The sequence below is a fragment of the Pygocentrus nattereri genome, chromosome 8 (assembly GCF_015220715.1).
Source record: "Pygocentrus nattereri isolate fPygNat1 chromosome 8, fPygNat1.pri, whole genome shotgun sequence".
NCBI classification, from domain to species: Eukaryota; Metazoa; Chordata; class Actinopteri; order Characiformes; family Serrasalmidae; genus Pygocentrus; species Pygocentrus nattereri.
This window is the reverse complement of record NC_051218.1, coordinates 24,734,508-24,749,660: the sequence shown is the minus strand read 5'-3', so window position 1 is coordinate 24,749,660 and position 15,153 is coordinate 24,734,508.

The following is a 15,153-nucleotide window of genomic DNA, read 5'->3' as shown; positions in this document are numbered from 1 at the left end:
TACGTTATTATTTATGAGAGTATCATAAAGAGTAAAACATTACTATTAATTTGATAGCAGAAAGCTATAAACCATCAAGCTAATGTCAAGGCTACAAGCACACTAGCCGACTCAATAGCACAGCCACAAACGTACCTTGACCAATTGGCATTAAGCTGTCTAATAAAAGGTGCCATGATTGGTGGACTGACAGGAGCGGCCCCTCGAAAGCTCTGATTGACTGGAGTTTTGACACAAACGGTCATACATTTTTCAGCGAGCTGATGTGAAAGTTGAGCGCGCGCTGTGGAGAGATGCTCGCACGTGCGAGTGAAGAGCACTACTGATTAAGTTTTCCAGTTTTGAGTAAAAACCAGAATGTTTCGCTGGTACCAGCTCTGAGAGGGAAATGCATTGTTGTGCAGAGATTTTCTGCACAACTTGAGCAAATCCGAAGGTGTTTACCTGCGCACTTCGTGCTGACACGTGCATTCAAGTTCATCAGCTGCGCTCAGAGCACCGCTGTCCTCTCAAACCGAAACATTCCTCTGTCAAACATCAGGATCTTCTCTCAAACATTTTGGCACAAAACTTACCCCATAGCTTTAGCCTTTGAAAAGGATGCGCAGTGGCATCTGGTGGTGATGTTTAGAAATTATAGCAGTCTCAAGACTAGCCGAAGCACCTACATAAAGTTATTTCATAGCATCAGTTTTGTGTGTAAATAAGTACACTTATGTTCATTTCTAACTGATAATACGTCATATTCATAATTTATTTTTCATTTAAGTTGATGGACGTGAACGCTTGAACGTTGTGTGATACAAATGCATAATCAGTGGTTTCACTTATTAGTTCGTAATGCACGACTTCATAAAGTGTATTTCGCCGTTTCCGGCCTCACCCGTCACACACACGCCAACAAACATGTCTCGCCATTTCCATAGGGAGGTTATAAAGTCGGCAGACTTCAGTTCGTCTACACCAAAGCCAACACAGCAGCGCTTTTCAATGTGAAGACAAACCCAGAAATCGTTACTGAGCGACAATTCCCATGCGTGGGGTCATGTTCACTCGCAGATAACAAAAATGCGTTTAATCACTACACCACAGATGTAGTGTACTTAGCGTACACGAGCAGACGCCATTTAAGGGTCATTACATTTAGTCCAAAAAAATCATATGGGAAGTGTCTTAAGTTGCGACAAAAGGCCACTTGTGATAACTCTGCTGAAACTATCAAATTTGAAAAATGAGAACGATCTGGGCAAAAGTTAGAACTGCTCCTTTAAAGCAGTCAGTTCAGTACCAAGGTAACTAGTCAATTGTTACATTGACAACAGCTTTGTAAAAAATTTCTGCAGGCTTATACCTCAAATTTTTTTTTTTTTTAAAGTATATTTTTAAAAAAAAAGTCCACTTTACAGAAACAAACAAGGTAGTTTTGTATTAAGAAATTGATTTAATTTATATAAAAATGGTGCCATAAAATACAAAAGCATAACCCAGCACAAATGCAGCCAAAACGTTTTTGGGAAACACCTGCAACAATAAGACTACAGACAGACATTTCCATTAAATACAGGTACACTGCTTGAGTCCTGCGTAACAACTTAATAGGAAACGTCAGAATATTTCCAAGTCTTTGAGTCTTGTCCATCCACAGTCATGGCTGACACGACCTAGGAAGGGGGGTGGGGGGAGAAGGGTAAAGGGGGGGAAAAAAAGGGAAAAATCCACACAGATTACTGACACCATGGAAATGTTAACCAAGCACAGGGCAAAGTCATTGAACAGTTAATGCCAGATATCCTATTAGGTGTGACATTCCCTGAACTTGAACACAATGCACCATTTGGGTTTAGGTCCACTGATATTGAGAGCAAACAAGTTACATCAATATACAATATATAATAACACTTGACCAACACGTAGTGAGGGCAGGTTGATTACATACCTAGACCGCAGGATATCCTAATGGGATATTTCAGTCAAATCACAATCGAACCCAGGTATTCAACAGGTCGCCTGTATAAACAAACTTCTACATCTATTTTTAAGTAGCGGAATAACTGAAACACCTAAATATAGGAATCAAAAGGTAAATAGAAACGCTTAGTCAATTAAAAAGACATGTCTATTTAGTATGCCACATCAACCAAGTATGCAAAAATAAGCTAAAGGAACAATGCAGTGTACAGAACTTCAATAACATTAATAGAACTGTTCCCTCAGCCAAAACCTCTAAAGAGATGTAAGCTCAAGCTGTTAAACTTTATTTAAAAAAAAAAAAAAAAAAAATACAGTTTCATTTCAGTGTTTCACAAAGTGTTCTGCAGAAAGGTATACAATACAAATGACAATCTTGCATAAATTTAAAAAAGGTGGTGTAAACTAGATTCTGCCAGGTTAATTTACAAACAATGAAATAATTTGCCACATCGATATTATAAACGATTTTACAGAACTGACCGTTTGAACGTAAGTGAATTAACATAACTAAACAGACTTGCAATATACTTCATACTGCAAGTTTGCAGTTTCAGCAGAACTTAGTTTCGCCTATTCCCAACTCAAATCTAAAACCTAAAATTGACTGGACGTGAAAAAGGGCTTGAAAGAAGTGTCCGATTTTAAACTAATAAAACAAATTAAATGGTTAGGATGGAATTGTACATGCATAATTCTAAATTCATAATTCAAAAGCTCAAACTGTTTAAGGAGACTAAAATTTGTCCTACAACAAAAGCTGGTCAAACAAGTCAGGTTTCTTGGAAGCAGCCTTCCTACCTGTTAAGAATTGAGGTCTTTTAGGTAAGGTTTCACAGTGTCCGCCATTTCTTAATGGTGTTTAGCAGAGACCAGATGAAAGATTCTTTCTGCCCAATGTGACAGACGAAAAATAAGGACAGCCTGCAGAGTCCCTCAAACAGTGATTTTTTTTTTTTTTAATATGTGCCTCCGTAGCCACCCCGACCATAGCCAGCTGCACCACCACGAGGGTAAGGGGCACCGCTCCGACCACCGTAGGTGTTCCCGCCTTTCATGGGCCCGTAACCAGACGACTGCTGACCGTATCCACTGCCAAAATCACTGTAGCCATTACCGCCACCGTAGCCCCCCATCTGGTCGCCGTATCCTCCTCCATAGCCACCTCCATAACCTCCTCCATAGCCACCTCCATATCCTCCGCCATAGCCAGCTTCGCTGCCGCCATATCCTTCACCGTAGCCTCCGCCATAGCTGTTGTAGCCACCTCTTCCACCAGCGAAGCCATTTTGATTTCTCCCCATTCCTCTACCTCCTCTTCCCCTTCCGCCACGAGCTCCACCAGCAGCCTGTATCTCTTGTCTTGTGAGTGCCTTCTTCACCTCTACTTTGTGCCCTTTTATTGTGTGAAACTTGAGCACAACTGCTTTGTCTGCAGAGTCATTGTCCTCAAAGTGAACAAAGCCAAAGCCACGCTTCTTGCCGGTATCCTTATCAGTAATGACTTCGGCTTTCTCGATTACACCAAACTGAGCAAAAAAATCATGTAGGTCTTTTTCTTCGATGTCGTCTTTGAGGCCCCCAACAAATATTTTCTTTACTTTGGCAAGAGCCTCAGGTTTGCCTGCATCTTCACGAGCAACCGCTCTTTTCAGCTCCACGTTTTTTCCATCCACAACATGTGGCCTAGCGGCCATTGCTGCGTCCGCTTCTTCCTCGCTTGAATATGTAACAAAGCCGAAACAACGAGACCGCTGAAGTTGGTCGTTTTGAACAACAACGCAGTCGGTTAGCTTCCCGTACTGTTCAAAATGAGCACGAAGTCCTTCGTTGGTAGTTTGGACATTCAATCCACCAACAAAAAGTTTGCGAAGTTGGTCCATTGTTACGAACGTGTATAACGTCTTCCTCGATGCTTCAGAAGTCTGCCTTCCAGAGAAAAGAGTAGCGTCCTTTAAACTGTAGCCGTGATGACGTCAGAGACGTCCACACGTTCAGAAAACCACTCCTCCTTCGGAAAAGTGGAGAGTGATTCGAGTAATGCGTTTTCAACGTAAGGGTATTAAGAGACCACAGCGTATAAATGCTATATGGTCTCAGTTCGGGTTCTGTTATATTTATTAAATATAAATACATGTAAATTTAAATTATACATTTTAAATTACTTTCGAGCTTTTTTTAGATGTATTAGCACAGATTCAGTTCTTTTCTGTTGGTAACTACTGAATTACAAATTACAAATTACAAGACGTTTTATTACCTCTGCAGATTGGTGCCGAGTGTTGTAGTGGCAACATATGTTCGGCACTTGGTTACGCAGGCAAATTGCGACTTTAGTTCCTGAATCTGTTTCTTTGCTACAAAATCAGCTCACTGACAATTTTATATTAACTTTCCTATCTGATTAAACATCGCAGTTCACTAAAATTAATTTCGAAGACCATTTTTTAATTGGTAAGCAGTCTATCCATCCATCCATCCATTTCCCTCAGGGTGGCGGGGGTAAGCAGTCTAGTATGGTGAAAATGCTTTGCAATATCTTTGAGATAACACACACACAAAGTGTTATTGATGTGAAGAATGTGTTAATAAGCTAAATTCATAATGTCACATAATATTGATTTAATTTTAAAGTGTTTAAAATGTTAAAATGAACATTTATAGAAGATAAAAAATATGCTTATCCAGTAATAAAAAGTATGCTTTTAACAACCTCTACTGAATTGTTGAAGACACCTCTGTCCTGTCTTTGTGGCTGTGGTTTTCATATGATTAGATGGAGCTGTGGCTATCTGAAGGTCAAGACAAGATAATGGTCATAGAAAAATCTGGGCACCCGACAAAATAATGGTCAGAGAAAAATGTGGGCACCAGCAATGCTGCTAGGTCTAATCCACTTCCATTCTGGAGGCAGCTGCCTAAGTAGTCGCTGCTTTCAAAGGCATGTGTTTCTTTGGGCAGCATTTTAACCGAAAGGGAACCTTAGCAGCCATCACACTGGGGACATTTCTTTAGAACCATCATATGTCATAAGTTTCACATCTATACATGTCTTGTCTTTTCTGTAGAAGTTGGATCTCTGCATGCCAGGTGATGGGCGGAAGTGGCTGCTCTTGTGACAGCAGGAAACGGCCACTTCACTGCTACTTCAGCTCCACTTTTATTAGCAACCGCCAATGCGCAGCCACTGTGCTGCCACTTCACTGCCACTTTCATTTCTGCCCACCACTGCGCAGCCACTTCACCGTCACTTTTATTAGGGACCGCCACTGCGCAGCTACTTCAACGTCACCTCACTGTCACTTTTATTAGCAACCGCCACTGTGCAGCCACTTTGTCACCTCACTGTCACTTTTATTAGCCACTGTACCACAAACTCCACCATCACTTTTAAAAGTGACTGTCACTGCACAGCCACTTCGCCATCATTTTATTAGCTTCCATCATTTCACCGTCACTTTTATTAGCAGCCATCACTGCACAGCCACTTCACCACTACTTTATTAGCTTCCATCATTTCACCGTCACTTTTATTAGCAGCCATCACTGCACAGCCACTTCACCACTACTTTATTAGCTTCCACCACTTCACCATCACTTTTATTAGCAGCCATCACTGCACAGCCACTTCACCACTACTTTATTAGCTTCCACCACTTCACCGTCACTTTTATTAGCAGCCATCACTGCACAGCCACTTCACCATCACTTTATTAGCTTCCACCACTTCACCATCATTTTTATTAGCAGCCATCACTGCACAGCCACTTCACCATCACTTTATTAGCTTCCACCACTTCACCGTCACTTTCATTAGCAGCCATCACTTTATTAGCTTCCACCACTTCGCCATCACTTTCATTAGCAGCCATCACTGCACAGCCACTTCACCATCCCTTTATTAGCAATCGCCACTGTGCCTCCACTTCAATGTCCCTTTTATTAGCTACCGCCACTGCGCTGCCACTTCACCACTACTTTTCTTATTGACTGCCACTGCACGGCCACTTCACTGTCACTGCGCCATCGCTTCACCACCACTCCACTGTCACTTTTATCAGTGACAGCCACTGCTCCATCACTTTAATGTGTACCGTAAAGGCAAAAAGAAACCTTTCTTGTCCCACCAACAGAACAAAAGTCAGTGCTGTTCACAAGAATTCTCAATCAACTGGTTTCTAAATAAAAATTTTCCACTATGCAAGGTGTACTATAAAGGCACAGAAAACGTCCAGCGGATAGAATAAAAGTGCTGCTCACAATGAAGGTTTATTAAATGGACTGCATCACCTGGCAGAACACATTGTGCTTAGTGCTGTCTTGGGTGCAGTGTTGTACTGGCATATCTGACACAATCAGCAATGTGTCATATTCCTTTTACATTATTCATGTAAAACGTTTAGGTTCCTGTGTCAAATGGCATAACTTATTTTGGGCACTGAAGAACACAAAATATTCAGCTAGTCATGCTGGTTACCTAACTACACTGCTTAAATATCTAATGTTAGTGTACTGTATTAATACGAAAACTGACTTGGAACAGCAGCATTCCGTAAACTGGTGTGCAGAAATAGAAAGCTGGTTTCAGTGACTGATATGGAAGGATTCTGTGGTTAGTAACAAGAACAGGCTGACAAAACAGCCTTCATAACCCACAAAATGTAAAGGTCAACCATGACATCAACTCATGGCAGCAGTAACTTGTAGCTGGCAGTAATCAGTGGTATTTTTCACTCTTTACTGTGTTTATGCCAGTGCTACATTATTTCCTACAACCCCCAACAGATTCACCAATTAAAAAAAAAACACCTGACCCAACTCAAGAAGGTACTGATAATCAACTGATGAGCTGGTGGATCTGGTGTTTTAAATAAAGGAATAGCTGAAACTATGCAGAGTTGTAGGTTGTCAGGAGCAGGGTTAAGAAACATTGATCTAAACGGCTGCAAAACTCGCCTAGTTAGCCCTTTAGAGGACACTGCTAGGCTAGTTAGTGTTAGCGTCTGCAAATCTGAAAGGTAGCATAGCTTCATTTAACAGCTAAGTTCACCTAAAATACTTACATTTCCAAAATATGATTTCCATACAGGGTGACACAGGTCTATGGCACCATTTTCCAGTCTTTTTTCAAATCCAAATTTGTTGGTAATTAAATGGTGTATTTACAGCTGTGTGATGTACTTTAAATTTAAATGCAAAACATATATTTGCATTTCTGAGTATGATGGCTAAACAAAAATATTAAGAAAAAGCTATTTTTTATTTAATTTTTATTGTCATAATGTTATAACTCTGACATATTAAAAACAGCAAAAACATCTTGTCACGGTTGGCTCCTCCATGTGCTCCTTTTTTTGGTCTTCCATGTGCATTTGTTTTGGTTTTCAAGTCCTGCCCCTTGTTTGGTTACTCCTCCCCTGATTATCTCCACCTGTCCCTCGTTATGCCTGTGTATTTAAGCCCTGTGTTTGCCCCTTGTGTTTGCTGGTCTTTGTATTGATCTATGTTTGATTTGTTTGAATGTCTGTGTTGTTGGTTGTTTCTGGTTCATGTCATGTCTGCCTCATGATCTCTCCATGTTGGCTCATTGACCCTGGACCGTTATGACCCTGATTTTGGATTTGCCCTCAATAAAAGTTGCTTACCTCCGCACATGTGTCCGCTACCTCATTCCTCGTTACACATCTATTTGCAATTGCATTTCCTCATTGTCATTTTGGCAGGGCTGGAGTGTGATGAGGAAATGCAATTGCAAATGGAAGACAATTATTCAATTTTTAATATGTTAGAATTACACCATTAAGACAATGAAAATTAAATGTCAGAAAGACTGCTTTTTCATGTCAACTTTTTCCAGCTATTACATTCAGAAGTGTAAATGGAAGTACACATTTTGTATTTGAATTACCTCTTTAATAATGCACACTCATACGCAACTGTAAGTACTCACTGAATCACTGAAAAAGTACCCTTAGCATGTGTTACATAAAAAAAAATGACAAATTCTGCTCATAATGTTCGACATGCCAGCGCAATCCTCTTTGACAATACTACATTCAGTAAAAGCATGTTTCAGGCTGACTTTGAACTACTAGAGTAGCAACTGCCTTTTCAACCTGGGTTACTGTGTGAGTTAGTTAGAGGAAAGGTAAATAAGGTGCTGTGCATTTTAATAACCGCAAGATAAATAGTGGGAGGACTTCCTGCATCAGTAATGGTTCAGAGTATATACAGACAATTGAGTATCTAATTACCAATATACATTTGGATGAACTCCAATGTTCAGCAAGCCCAATCCTGGTACTAGAGATTGAATCTGTAGAAACTGGAAAAAAGAGTGGCAAGCCACAGTATGAAGGATTCCCCCTCAGTCACCACATGGCTCTCTATGGAAGCTATCCAGCAGATGGCCTCAGCCACAGGCCCTATGTGAAGAAAATTAGCATTACAGGTTCAATGAATTAACCAAAAACATCAACCTGTGGCTAAAATAGAGTTACTAACACACAATAAAATTTAAATACATACCTAGAACAATCAAGTGTAGGCTGTCGGGCAAAGTCAGAGACCTCGCAATATCAGCAGCAGTGGCAGAAACCGTTAGAAAACAGAACATGCACATTGTATACAAAATTCAAGGATTTAAGGAGATTTTATTGTCATTCGCATCACATGGTACATGAGGTGGAACGAAATTAAGATCTCATGGTCCAGTTTACACCCAAGAGCTGTTATTAAAGTAGATAAATATAAGCAAAATAGATACAAAAAAATCCCACAAAATAGAATAGAGCAGAATAGATAAAGACTAGACAAAATAGATAAGGTAAATACACAAGAGAGGGAGAGTAGGAGAGTAGGCAGTTAGCAGCAATATGAAGTCCAGAGTGCAAGTTTGCTATAGCAGCATGATATTGAATTAGAGCAGTAGATAAAGTGTCTAGATAAAGTGTCTCAATGCGGTTTAAAGTGACAGTGTTTGTAACAGTAATTGTTCTTGTAAGTGTCAGTGCAGTGTGTTTAGTTGGAATTTAAGAGCCTTACAGCTTCTGGTATGAAGCTGTTTCTGAGTCTGGTTGTTTTGCACTTGATGCTCCGCAGCCTCCTGCCTGAGGGGAGCGGGACAAAAAGTGCGTGTGCTGGGTGGGTGGGATCCTTCCTGATGCAGGTAGCCCTTTTCCTGCATCTGGAGGTGTAAATGTCTGTGGTGCTGGGGAGGCTGACTCCAACAATCCTCTGTGCAGCCTTCACCACCCTCTGCAGAGCTTTCCTATCTGCAGCAGAGCAGCTTCCATGCCACACGTTGATGCTGGAGCACACAACGCTCTCCACCACACATCTGTAGAAGGAAGTGAGGACTGCCCTCCCGAGTCCAGCTCGTCTCAGCCTCCTGAGGAAGTAGAGCCGCTGATGTGCCTTCCTGACCAGAGTGGAAGTGTTGTTGCTCCAGGTGAGGTTGCTGCTCAGGTGCACACCCAAGTACCTGTAGCTGTCGACCACTTCCACCTCAGAACCTCCAATGTGCAGAGGGAGTCTTCTGAAGTCCACAATCATCTCCTTTGTCTTCTTTACGTTGATGCAGAGGTTGTTCTCTCTGCACCAACCCTCCAGGTGTTCCACCTCCTGCCTGTAGTTGGACTCATCCCTGTTTGTGATGCATCCAACCACTGCTGTGTCGTCCGCAAACTTCACAATATGACAGCCTGGATGGATAGGTGAGCAGTCATATGTAAGCAGTGTAAACAGGAGGGGGCTCAACACACAGCCCTGAGGGGAGCCAGTGCTGAGGATTATGGTGGGGGAGGAGATGTGAATCCTCACAGACTGCGGCCTGTTGGTCAGGAAGTCTAGGACCCAGTTGCACATGGAAGAGCTCAGTCCAAGTGAGGAGAGTTTTGTTATCAGGGTCTGAGGAATCATGGTGTTGAAAGTAGATGTGAAGTCCACAAAGAGCATACGGACATAGGAATCCTTCTGCTCCAGGTGGGTGAGGGCAGTGTGGACCACAGAGGAGATGGCATCCTCTGTGGATCGATTCCTCCTGTACGCATACTGGTGTGGATCCACAGTGACGTTGATGGTGGCTTTGATGTGGGTCTGAACCAGTCTTTCAAAGCACTTTGTTACTATCGGCGTGAGGGCTACTGGCCGGTAGTCATTCAGACCCGTCACTGCAGAGCTCTTGGGGACCGGGATGATGGTGGCAGTCTTCATGCAAGTGGGGACTACTGCCTGGATGAGGGAGGCGTTAAAGATGTCCGCCAGGACGTCCGAGAGCTGGTCGGCGCAGTCTCTTAGCACCCGTCCGGGGATGTTGTCCGGGCCAGCAGCTTTCCGGGGGTTGATCCTCCTCAGCGTCCTCCTTACTTCTGCTGGTGTCACGCTGAGGGGCTCCTCTCCTGGTGAGTGTGTGAGTCTGGTGCTGGGGGGGGTGTCAGGATTCTCAAAGCGGGCGTAGAACTTGTTGAGAGCCTCAGGCAGGGATGGGTCTTTGGAGCTTTGTGCAACGTTGGATTTGTAGTCCGTGATGCACTTGATGCCCCTCCACATACTCTGTGGATCCTGGGAGGAAAAGTGTCCCTGGATTTTCAGAGCATATGCAGCTTTTGCCCTCTTGACTCCAACAGTCAGCTCTCTTCTAGCCCTCCTGAGTTCACCTGAGTCCCCAGACCTGAAGGCAGCATCCCTGGCTTTCAGCAGAGAACGCACCTCTGCGTTCAGCCAGGGCTTCTGGTTCGGGTAGCAAGTCACAGTCTTGGTGGTAGTGACATCCTCCATGCACTTGCTGATGTACCCGAGAACAGCAGATGTGTACTCCTCCAGGTCCAGCTCCCCCTCACACTCAGCAGCCTCCCTGAAGACCTGCCAGTCTGTGCAGCCGAAGCAGTCCTGCAGCACAGCGTCGCCGTCACTGGGCCACACAGTGATGGTCTTCTGTGTGGGTTTGGAACGACGCAGTGGGGGGTGGTATGCAGGGACCAGCATGATGGAGATGTGGTCGGAGAGCCCGAGGTGGGGGCGGGGGAAGGCTCTGTACGCGTCCCTCACGTTGGTGTATACACGGTCCAGCGTGTTATTACCTCGCGTTGGGATGTTGACGTGTTGGTAAAACCTCGGCAGGGTGTTCTTCAGTTCTACGTGGTTAAAATCCCCCGCTACCACGTAGAACACCTCCGGATGCTTGTTCTGAAGCGAGCTGATGTTGTCATAAAGCTCCTTCAGCGCGTTGTTAGCATTAGCATCCGGTGCTATGTAAACAGCGATCACAAACACCGCCGAAAACTCATGAGGCAGATAGTGAGGACGACACTTCACAGTCAGCTGTTCTGTCGCCTCGGAGCAGTGGCTGTTTACCAACACGCAGTTTGTGCACCAACCTTTGTTTATGTAGACGCACAAGCCGCCCCCCCGGGCTTTCCTGGATAGCCGGTTGCGGTCCGCTCGGAAGAGCTACCGGCCAGCGAGCTGGAAGGCTGAGTCCGGCATGGTGTGGTTCAGACAGGAGACAGGAAAAGCGACGGAATTGGGGGTCGGTTAGCATTAGCCTTTAGCCTAGCTAGCACGCCAGCGCGTTTCCCCCTCTTCTGCCGTCTGCTGCACCGCCTCCTCCTGCTCTTTGTCTGCGGCGCTCTGCTCCCCCACACCGGCACTCGTAGGAGCTTCAGCCTGCCCAGCGTAGCTCTGATATTATTGTCCATTATTGCTGTTTTTCTGGCCAAACTGTCCTTAATCCTCAAAAGTTCGGTTCTGCTATAACTCACACGCGTGGGGCGTGTGAAGTTGGGTTCAGAACCGACGTAAAAACAGCTCAAAACAGGGTGTACGCTCGGAGCGTGAGAAGCCGCTGCACTACTGCGCGCCGCCATCTTTGGTGAATAAAATAAATAATAATAAAAAAGGGTTCTTCTTTTAATTACTATTGAAGACTGATATGCTAAACATATCTGAGTATGAATGTAAAAAGTACAAAAAGACTTAATAGTCTATACAAATTATTATGAAACTATTAACATATTTCACATGATTATGAGAATAAGAAACATTTGTAGCCATGTGAATTTAAGGGGTTAATATTTCATGTCATGTTTATGAAATAAGAAATGAAAATTGTAACCACAGAAAATAAATAGACTTACATTTACATGGAGAATGAGAGTCTCAGTCTGTTCCTTGTAGTGAGCCAGCACAACCTGCAGAACATAAGGTGCTGCCACACTGATTTTACTTCTAGACAGGACAGCTTTGACTTCACCATTGGTAGGATTTTGTCGGAAATGTTCCACAATCGCTTTTCCATATTCTTAAAGTGATGCTTCAAGCTTTCAGAGAATGTTGATATCTGTTAAAGTCCACTTTGCTTTCCCCAGCCCATCAGTGCATCTGCGTGTGGCATGGGGTATGGGTCAAAGGCTGACATTGCATGACACTGACACTTTGAAAAGTCTATTTGACATACCAGCAGTGGAGACGTGTCATCTGGAGTGACAATTCATGCTTCTCCATATGGCAATCCGATGGACGAGTCTGGGTTTGGCGGTTGCCAGGAGAGCAATAACGACTGAATTGTGCCAAGTGTAAAGTTTGGTGGAGGGGGGATTATGGTGTGAGGTTGTTTTTCAAGAGTTGGGCTCAGCTCCTTAGTTCCAGTGAAAGGAACTCTTAATGGTTCAGCAGACCAAGAGATTTTGGACAATTTCATGCTCCCAACTTTGTGGGAACAGTTTGGGGGTGGCCTCTCCCTGTTACAAAATGACTGCGCACCAGTGCACAAAGCAAGGTCCATGAAGCCATGGATGAGTGAGTTTTGTGTGGAAGAACTTGGCTGGCCTTCACAGAGTACTGACCGCAACCTGACAGAACACCTTTAGGATAAATTAGAGTGGAGACTGCGAGCCAGGCCTTCGTGTCCAACAGTGTCTGACCTCACAAATGCGCTTCTGGAAGAATGGTCAAAAATTCCCATAAACACACTCCTAACCCTTGTAGAAAACCTTCCCAGAAGAGTTTCAGCTGTTATAGCTGCAAAGGGTGGTAATGTGATGTCACTCAATTTCATATGCGTGTGGCAATATACACTGCTCAAGAAAATAAAGGGAACACTCAAATAACACATCCTAGATCTGAACGAATGAAATATTTTCATTGCATACTTTGTTCTTTACAAAGTTGAATGTGCTGACAAGAAAATCACACAAAAATCATCAATGGAAATCAAATTTATTAACCCATGGAGGCCTGGATTTGGAGTCACACACAAAATTAAAGTGGAAAAACACACTACAGGCTGATCCAACTTTGATGTAATGTCCTTAAAACAAGTCAAAATGAGGCTCAGTATTGTGTGTGGCCTCCACGTGCCTGTATGACCTCCCTACAACGCCTGGGCATGCTCCTGATGAGGTGGCGGATGGTCTCCTGAGGGATCTCCTCCCAGACCTGGACTAAAGCATCCGCCAACTCCTGGAGTGTCTGTGGTGCAACATGGCGTTGGAGCAACACATGATGTCCCAGATGTGCTCAATAGGATTCAGGTCTGGGGAACGGGCGGGCCAGTCCATAGCTTCAATGCCTTCATCTTGCAGGAACTACTGACACAATCCAGCCACATGAGGTCTAGCATTGTCCTGCATTAGGAGGAACCCAGGGCCAACCGCACCAGCATATGGTCTCACAAGTGGTCTGAGGATCTCATCTCAGTACCTAATGGCAGTCAGGCTACCTCTGGCGAGCAAATGAAGGGCTGTGAGGCTCTCCAAAGAAATGCCAACCCACACCATTACTGACTCACTGCCAAACCGGTCATGCTAAAGGATGTTTTTTTTAAAGCATTTTTGTAAAGCTGCTTTGTGACAACATCAGTTGTAAAAAGCGCTATATAAATAAATTTGATTTGATGATTTGATTTGATGTTGCAGGCAGCAGATCACTCTCCACGGCGTCTCCAGACTCAGTCACATCTGTCACATGTGCTCAGTGTGAACCCGCTTTCATCTGTGAAGAGCACAGGGCGCCAGTGGCGAATTTGTCAATCCTGGTGTTCTCTGGCAAATGCCAAACGTCTTGCACGGTGTTGGGCTGTGAGCACAACCCCCATCTGTGGACGTCGGGCCCTCATACCATCCTCATGGAGTCGGTTTCTAACCATTTGTGCAGACACATGCACATTTGTGGCCTGCTGGAGGTCATTTTGCAGGGCTGTGGCAGTGCTTCTTCTGTTCCTCCTCCGTGCACAAAGGCGGAGGTAGCGGTCCTGCTGCTGGGATGTTGCCCTCCTACAGCCTCCTCCACGTCTCCTGGTGTACTGGCCTGTCTCCTGGTAGCGCCTCCAGCCTCTGGACACTACACTGACAGACACAGCAAACCTTCTTGCCACAGCTCGCATTGATGTGCCATCCTGGATGAGCTGAACTACCTGAGACACTTGTGTGGGTTGTAGAGTCCATCTCATGCTACCACGAGTGTGAAAGCACCACCAACATTCAAAAGTGACCAAAACATCAGCCAGAAAGCATAGGTACTGAGAAGTGGTCTGTGGTCCCCACTTGCAGAACCACTCCTTTATTGAGTGTGTCTTGCTAATCGCCAATGATTTCCACCTGTTTTATATTCCATTTGCACAACAGCATGTGAAATTGATTGTCAGTCAGTGTTACTTCCTAAGTGGACAGTTTAATTTCACAGAAGTTTGATTTACTTGGAGTTATATTGTGTTGTTTAAGTGTTCCCTTTATTTTTTTGAGCAGTGTAGTGTGTATATAAGGCATGCCCTTTAGGAAATTATGATGTAATAATTATATATACACACAGAGGCTAGGAAGTGCCACCACATCTTTTCGAACTGCTGTGCACACAGCTGAACACGCTCGAGAGAAATCAGAAACCACCAGATCTGTTACGTCAACGCTGACTAGCATCGCATTGGGTGATAGGAGGAGGGGGTGCATTCTGCACAGCCAGGGAGAGCCAGTTGTGCCTCTGTGGGCCACGGATGGCTGTAGCATCACCAGGGATTGAACTCGTGATCTCATAATGATAAGATCAATGCTTAGATGGTAGCGCCACTCAGGAGCCCCAACTCACGGCTCTGTCAATGCGATTTCGGAGATCATCCAGGGTTGCAATTCTGAGCTATTGGAGGTTCACTGCCACGAAAACCATGTTACACATTTATGTCGGATTCGTTCA